This window comes from Anguilla anguilla, chromosome 18 (genome assembly GCF_013347855.1).
Source record: "Anguilla anguilla isolate fAngAng1 chromosome 18, fAngAng1.pri, whole genome shotgun sequence".
NCBI classification, from domain to species: Eukaryota; Metazoa; Chordata; class Actinopteri; order Anguilliformes; family Anguillidae; genus Anguilla; species Anguilla anguilla.
In genome coordinates, this window is record NC_049218.1 from 11519089 (window position 1) to 11528279 (window position 9191).

Consider the following 9191-nt stretch of genomic DNA (forward strand, 5'->3'; position numbering starts at 1 on the left):
AGGCTGTGGCTTACGTGGAACTGCATGGCCTTGTGTCTGGGTGTATGAATCTAGGAATCTAGGCTACAAGCAGTGCAGACAAAGAGAAGATGCCCATGAAACACCTGAAATGTACACAAAACATTTGTTTTTGCTAAGCAACAATGCAGTTTTATGAGAATATTATTTAGTAACGAGGTATATCTGACACTAAAGACATTATTTTGAATACAAAGTTTACCCATCTTTCATTCTATGATGGCATATTTTGTCATTTGAGCTTGAATTTGTATTTTCAATAATATGTAGCCATATCATAGCAGCAGAGTAAGCTCTGAGTTAAAAGTGCATTGTATTTGTTTGATCCAGTCAAAATAGTCCAATGTACATGACTAATCACGCTCTTGAGTAATAGTATTCTGACATGTTAATGACCTACATGTTTGTACTTTCACCAGGTAATGATGGCACACCTTCTGTGACCTGATTGATCATCTGCTTGTCGTTTTTATAACATCCTGACAGATAGCCTACAGTTTTACAGAGCTCTGGCACTCTCCCTGCCAGGCTCTAACTGACAATGGTGTTTCCATGGCAACGACCTTTACATAAATGCCAGGATGGATGTCTTTGAATCATAGGATGGATTTAATGTAGGTACATCACCCCCCCCCCCCCCCCCACCCCCTCTCTCTCGACTCAATCGACTCAATTGTGGCCCTTGGCTTTGCACTGTAACCTTGGCAACAAGATGTAATCCAATCCTGCACAACCTGAGAAAGCTACAAAATCCAAATTAGAGTGGCACCCTACAGTATGTCATCTGTACACTGTCATTGTGTGTGTGTGTGGTAGGGCGTGGCCGCTGAAACTCACCTGGGGGAGGAACAGGGGTAGTCCGTGGCTTTTCTCACTCTATATGCAGAATAGGAGTCCTCAAAGTAGGGGAATTCCTGCACTGGATTGAAAAATAGTCCTAAATGCTTGAAGTCTGGGATATAATAATAATAATAATAATAATAATAATAATAACAACAAAAACAACAACAACAATGATAATAATAATAATTGTTATTATTATTATAATTATTATAATTAATAATAATAATAATAATAATAATAATAATAATAATATTATTATTAATAATAGTATTATTAGTAGTAGTATGTAATTTTCATCAATATTTGAAATATATATTTGTTTATATATTAGTTTTAAATTCAATTTTTAAAATTAATTTTTTACTCAGTTCCTTCCCACTACCATGCTTTGCATTTATTTATTCTTTTCTTTTTCTAAGTTTGATAATAAGATATGGGTTTAATATATTTTGTTACAGTATTTAGAGGAAACAAATCATATTGTAATTAAACTTCCCAGTCTCCCAAACAAAATTTCCATTTATATATTTTGACAAAACCAGACATATACATGTTCCTGTGTTTCTGTGCTTTTCTATCATAAAATATATTTAAAATATTACAATCAGTCATGGCCAGAGAACGAGAGAGATGGAGCCAAAAGAGAGGGAGAGATTTATATATAGCTTCCTTTCTTTATTATTTATATAGTGGCCTGGTTTCCAGTTCCTGCTCAAGGGAACATTTCCATGCCAGGCATGAGCTAAAAGGACAGACAGAGAGAAGAGAGGAAGCCACACATTTAGCCTATATTCAGTAAATATACCTGCAGATACTACCCTGAAAGAAACTACTAGCTGAAGGGGAAAAAATGGTACATACAACGGATGTAAAAGGCATATACCTGAATGAACAGAATTACAGACGGGTTCATGGGTTATATTGTCCACGTGAAACCGTGGAATATGAAAGTAATCTCCTATTACACAATTCAGCTTTATCAGTGCAATGGGGTCATCAGCTGCCTTGCTATCTGAAGGTGTATACCATAACCACTGCCTTATAGTGCGACGTGCTGCTCATTTCACCATCCTAACCCAGAAGGATTGATATGAACTTCTAATATTTTGAAGTAAATTTTAAACAGGTTGTAGTTAAAAACATTTAAATGGTTAATCTGTGGTTATTGGGTATGTTTCAAAAGAGAAGAGAAAAAAAACAGTGTGTTGCCACTCTAATCTGAGTTTATCAGAATTACCCACTGCCTGTCAAAGGTCAAAGTTCATTCACACTGGTAAAACATTTTTCTCAGACCCACAAGATATCCAGCACTTTTGAGTCTCTGTAAGAACTCCAGTTTCAATAATAAGAATATACAGCTGCTAAGTTTTAAATAAACTCTGACAGAGTGCATTTTACTCTGATAGAGACTATTTGATCCCTGTTGGACACATAAACTTTGAGTTAAATTAACCTAAAATGTTCCACATTTACATTTTAGACGAGGTAAATGTGAACACAGCGCAGCTAAAAAATTAAACAGAACATGGTCCTTGTAGGATGTGGAAGTGTCAGTATTGTAATATTAAAAGTCACCCTGCATTCTCGTCAACTATTGTGAGCAAGGTAGAACTTGTACTAAATGAAGTGGTGTCAGAGCTGTACAGGAATCAGTACTTTTTATCAGTTATTGTGACTGACATATAACATTGCAAGCTGCAGAAGTTTCACGTGGGGCCATGATTTATGACTCTCAGGTCGACAGTTCAGCCGTCTAATCAGTATTCCCAGCAGCTTCTATTGACACGTTTCTCTTTTCCGGAGGATTCCGCAAAAGCATGAACAGTTGTTCTGTCCGTGCTACGCGCTTGACAGAAACCAGGCGAGTGTCATGCACAACACAACCAAACTGCAACTTGACCACACGACCCCTACAAGTTTGAACATGACACTGCTCTCTCAAAACGTTGCAGCAGCAAAGTTCTGTGCTGGGGGCTGCTGTTTTGGCTGGGCTTCAGTGAATGTAACTTTTCTTCCCCCCCCCCCACTCCTCCCTGGCTTGGGGCCCAAAATAGGCACTGTTCTACTGCACTGTGTTATTTTAGGGCTCAGTATTGGGAATCTGAGATTCCCAGCAGCGACTTCAGTAATTGGAAGTCAGTCCAAGGCTGTTTGCAAAAAAATTTTTCTTCCTGTTAAGACGGGCAGATACATCTCAGTGACAACTCAAGGAATGGGAGTATGTATGTGTGGTGTGTGTGGGGAAGGGGCCATAAGATAAAATAAGAGCATCAAATAGAACCATTTAGACGATGATCCTTGATATGAACTATTCATCTGCATTCTCTGCAATGATAAGGGGCCATTTGTTTTTCTTAAATCGGCCATGATCAAATAAACAAGCCGAAGCAATGCCATTTGTTCCAGTTAATGCACACTTTCAAATGCTGACAGCCCTCTACTGTACGCTGAGCTCAAATATATCCCAGAATGCCCTGCTGCCCTGTCGCCTTAGAGCAGATCCATATTGTCACGGTTTAATTTTCCAGAAACAGCAGACAAACAGACATTTGTTCTACAAAAATTTTCATGGCTTATCAACCACCTGTAGAGTAAAATGGAGCATGCCCAGTTTATCCTTAGGATTAATCAAAGATTTGTAAGTGTTGCTTCCATACTGAGTAGTTTGTAAATGCACTTCACATTTGGGCCAATTAACACAGAGGAAAACACATATTTAACTGTTCAGAACCTTGTGAAACAAAATGAGTGTTTTAATGTACATAATTGTTTTGGAACCCTCCTCATCATTTGCAAATTCTTACAATTGAAGTAACTCTATGAATTACAATTATTTTTGTGCTAAACTCATCCCTAATTACATAATTTGGCACATTTAGCGTGCATTAATGTAAAGGCCCATTGAGGTATTCAGTCTTTTACTCAGGGCGACCTATTCATCTGTGTAACTGTGCCATGTATGCCATGAACAATGGGGATCATTATCACAAGCAGACAATCTCTATTCTGTGCATGGGATATGTCATTTTTCTTATATGTTGTGTTCTTTTTTCTAATCATTTCCCTGCTGTTCCTAGTCCCCGCATTAACAGAACTCTGGGGTCACTGACAAATGCATGAGGAATGAGGAATCGCTGGTGACTGGCAGGAGCCGGTTGGGAATAGCTGAACTACAGAGACTTTTCATACGTCAGAACGGTTTGCAGCAGAAAAGACGTGCCCACCGGCCAGGGAGATGGTGCTAATGAGAGGCAATGCATTTACATGAACCAACATCCTCTAATGGGATGTCTTAAGAGTCACTGATTGAGTGAGAGAAAGAGCCAGAAATATAATTTATTTACAAAAAGGGGGAGAGAGTGAAAGGGAAGAGATTTCAGGAATAAGAATGTGTAAGAAAAAGATTAGGCTGGCTGACAAATAGAGGTGGATGAGGCAGGATAATTGAGCCAATGGAAAATAATGAATAAGGGAGAAGACAGGAGAGGAAGAGAAAGCATCAGTAAGAGTCAGAACAGCAAAAGAAAAAGATGAGAGCGACTACAGAAGATGCAGATGCTTTGGAGCAAGCTTGCATCTAAAAGGAGTTGAAATAATGGCACCGCAGAGCCAATTAAAACTAGCGATAAACATGCAATGAACAAAATGACAGCTTAACCTGTGGCAATACCAGATGCTCAAAACCAGAGCCTGCCAATACATCTCCCGTGATGCTCACCTCAAAAAACTTGTAAACAAAAAAAAAAGCAAGAACATTAATCTTTCCTCAAGGTGGAAATAATTTGAGGAGCAGTCAGGAGAGAAACAGAAAAGAGGAAGATAGGAATATCTTGGGAAACAGCAAAGACATTTCCCCCAACAATGCAGTATTGTGTGACTGTAAGAATGAGTAGAAAGCCATGGAGTATCTGATTGCCTGGTTGGAGCTGGCAATGTGAATGGCAGTGACCCTGAGAATAAAGACGGGTCTCTCAGTAGGCTGTAGTTGACCAGGCACACGTGAGCAGGCTTCCATTTTCTCTCCATTGATCTGGACTCAGATGACACTGCTACTGCCACATGACAGAGGGGTTTATGCAAGCCTCGCTTTTGAGGGTTTCAATTAATTTCATTTTATCTTTCTTTCACCTCACTGACGTTTTTGATCGTTTTCCTTATTTAGTAAAATATGAAAGCTGATATTCCACCATATGGGTTAAAGTGTAATCAGCTTCTAATAACAGTGATAACAGTGAGTCAAATCAAAATTATATTTTACTAATAACAAAATCCAATGATTGCAATAAAGGTTGTTTAACATTGTTCTGTACAGGCCATTCTAAGAAGGACAGGGAGACAATTCATAGTTCCTGATGTAGGTGAACATGGGATTGTGAGAAGGTTTGGAGCTGCTAGTAATATTCTCTCCTGCCAAAACATTGTGTGCCCCTGCCAACCAACATCGCCAATGAAGATTAAACCTGCAGAGAGGGGCCATGGGCTTCCCTGAGAGATACAGAGGCCAGAATTAGGCTGTTAATTTCCTCTCACACATTCTGACACTGTCCCGTACAAGGTCTGTAATTGGACTGGGAGGTTTGGGATTTTTTCTTCTCATGATCTTGATGATGAGAGCAAGACCCGAATTCAGTAAGAGAAGAGCTGAATTCAGTAAGGGAACAGATGAATTCCATATGAGAAGAGCTGAATTCAGTAAGAGAAGAGCTTAATTCAGTAAGGGAACAGATGAATTCAGTAAGGGAACAGATGAATTCCGTATGAGAAGAGCTAAATTCAGTAAGGGAAGACATAAATTCAGTATGTGAAGTGGTTACGTGATGTTGCTCCATTGTTTGAAATATTCACTAATAGTCCCTATACCAAAAATTGAAAAACATCAAATACTTTGACATTTTGGGAGGAATACAGATACTTTGGCACTCTAACAGACAATAAATTTACATGGATTGAAATTCAATCTTCGAAAAAGGACATCAAAGGCTTTTTTTCATGGGTACTCTGGACTATCAATGTTGACAAAAACCTCATGAAACTTTTCAGTACATGGTCATGGAGAGGACGCTAAATTAACAGAGTGACACTCTCTTTCCATTATCGGCATAAGTAGAATAAACACACAAAAAACTCAAAATGAATGAAGGTTAGTGCAGTGGTTAAGACCCTTTTATATTGTAACTATAGTAGTTCTTAATTTGGAGACTTCTTTGAAATTATTACTGTGTTTTCTCCATATTTTACAGCGCATATTTTTCATTTCTGACATTTTCAGAGTGTCTCTAGTAGTTCCACAGAGTAAGATAAGTTAACATACTTTGCATTCATGAGACTCTCTGCACCGTGAATTGCTGTGAGCTAGTCGCAAAAATAATAAGATCAGCAAGGCACCAGGCCAGCTTGTGATAATGGGTGCCTCTTATTGGATGTGCAGTCACAGCTTTCAATATTAGGCTATAATTTACCACAAAAGTACACACTCACACACACACACACACATACATTGGCTAACGTGAGAAGGGGTAGACTGAGTCAAATGAAGCTGACAGTGTTTGGCTCGAGGTACAGCTGATGAGTGTACATGATTGGATAAATGTTTATCTGTTTGTCTGCAGATATTGGCTCAAACCCAGTTTTCGACTACGGCAGACATCAAAGCGGGGGCCCATTTCTGTCACTGCTAGACGATCAGGGTTGCTTATTTGAAGGAATGTTCTGGTGTGAGGAATATATATATTTTTTAAATCATTGTACCATTTTCATATACAATTTTTTGGAATACTAAAATTGTTCACAAACAAGCAACAATCACTAGGGTGAGGACTATTATTTTCAAAAATTGCATATTTGTATTACATCCTGCTAGCTGTTATCATTACTGACATAGTGCCAAACAAAGTCTAGAATTGCTTCCAACAATGCCCCATGTTGAGTAACTGTGCTCCCCACTCAGAACTGTAACCAGCAAACAGTGATAACATATCAGTCATGTGCACACACATAAACACACACACACACACACAACCATACATAATTCACATTTCAATAATAATAATAATAATAATCATCATCATCACGACCAGGAGTTATCATTAAGGCCAATTTGTTATTTCTACAAGGAATTCAATTTAACATGGCTAAAATACGATATCAACTTTTGTGGAAACAGTTACTGTACAGATCACAGATTCCATACTGAACCATACTGAATATGGGATTGTTGGGAAAAGGTCATGTTGGATGATATCCACAAATTTAGTGTGTATGTGGTCAACTTTTCTTGACATGCAAATATGCTTTAATGTTTATTTAAATAAAAGTGAAAGAGTTTCAAAAAGTAGAAAAAAATAATATTAACTAATTATGACACTTTTGAGCATTTTAAGCTTCTAAAACTTAAAACAATCAAGGCAACCATACTGTTTTCTTTGGTTTACAATGCATCTGTGGTGTGGAGAGAGGCAAAAACGCCATCTTGTGGTTATGTGAGAGAGAGCAAGAAAAATAATTACTGGCCATCCAGTCACCCATCAGGAAAGAATGGTATCATGTTGGCAACACACACACACACACAGACACTGACACACACTCTGAAATCCCCTGACAGCCACCTCAATCTTCATAACCCACTGCACAGCCAACTATGACAGCTTCAGCAAATATGGACAAATTGCCCTCCCATAAATAAAAAAGAAAAAAGAAAAATGCGGCACAATTCATGGTTATGGTCATGCGCCTATAGGATAGTGTGTCATCGAGGAGTTATTTGTTTTTTCTTTGTTCTAATGTTTTGGTTTAAATAAAAGATCTGCTTAGACAATAGTGACTGCTTCGTGTGTTCTTCCATCTATTTCTCCCTATACACTTTTTATATTTAATGGCCAGAATGGCTCTAGGTTAGTGGGCTGGTTTATACATCTACTCTGATCAGTATCCTAGTCTGTATGAAATGAAGTAAATGAACTGCAGTGGGGGCCAGGGGTACCATCAGGCATTATGGGCCCCATGAAAATATCTCACATTGGGCCCCACCACCCCAGAAAATCCTATGTTCTATATGTTTTGAGGGCCCTTGTCAGTAAGGGTCCTTGGACTTGTCCTAACATTCCTATACAGCACTGCTGTGAATTTGCTCAATTGCTGTAAATTCAGCAAAAAGAACTGCAAGCCTTTTAATCTCAGTAGCACTAGCTGTGTGAATGAGAGAGATGCAAGAAGTGGTCCCATGTGGAAATGTCAGTCAGGGTGTGAGAGAAGCATTGAGAGGCCTATCGCCACAGAGAGAAAGTTCCTCAAATGGATTGCTTCCTTTTCAAAGAGCCGCTTGTTTTAGGCAAAGTCCCTATCTTCCTCACAGCTCACGTCATAGGCTGAGACAGAGTGAGCATTTGTTCTCACTCCTGAAAACTGGACTGCCCATTGAACGTGAAGCTTCATTTAGGAAACCACAGAGCACCTTGCATGATAGAGAACAGAACCTGGTCAAGAAAAAATTCCTTGATTAAATCATTAATCGAAGTGAGGGGGACAGGGGCTGGACTTCAGGGTACGGAACTAATCGAACAAATTTGCAGCTCATTATGTCAGGGTGAAGGAAACAGGGCACCACCATTTCTATGTCTTCCAGTTAGCCTTCCAGCCAGGGCCTTCAAACGCAGAATATATTGTATCCATTTGAAATATGGAAGTGCCACTTGCAATTTGATGTAATGGGAAAATCTGTTTCGTTACAACTTGGCTACTAGTCATTACAAAACACCTGCAGACTTTGATCCAATTAAGACTCCTCTTCTCTGGAGAGGATGCAACAGATGCAAACAGAAAACTACCATCAATGCATTTTGTTTCTTGTGTAAGGAAAATAGCAAACTAGGTGTGGTTTGTTATACTATCAACAGAGGACACTGATGATTCAATCTGACCAGAGAGACAGAGGACTTTCTCAACTGCATGCTCCTTTATGAATCAGAAAAGCTGTTCAAAATTGTACATACACATGGCCAGCGGTGTAATAATGTCCAGTGTCAAATTCTGACTTTACATCTATTAAAACCTCCACCCGCTCACACTCACATTCAATTCAAGGGTTTAGGGAGTACAGGAAACGGGAGAATACATTGCCATTCCATATACTGACCTTGAACCCAAAGTCTGCAGGTTCAGTTCCCAGGTGAGGCAATTTTGTTTTGTCCTTGAAAAAATTCTGAAGTACTTGATTGAACATCCAACAGTATAAACAGATAATATGTGTTTGAAATATGACATACAAAAATGTGATGTAATGTGGTGAACTGACAAGCAAGATGCCTAGAAGGGCACTCTGACTCCCAGGTCAC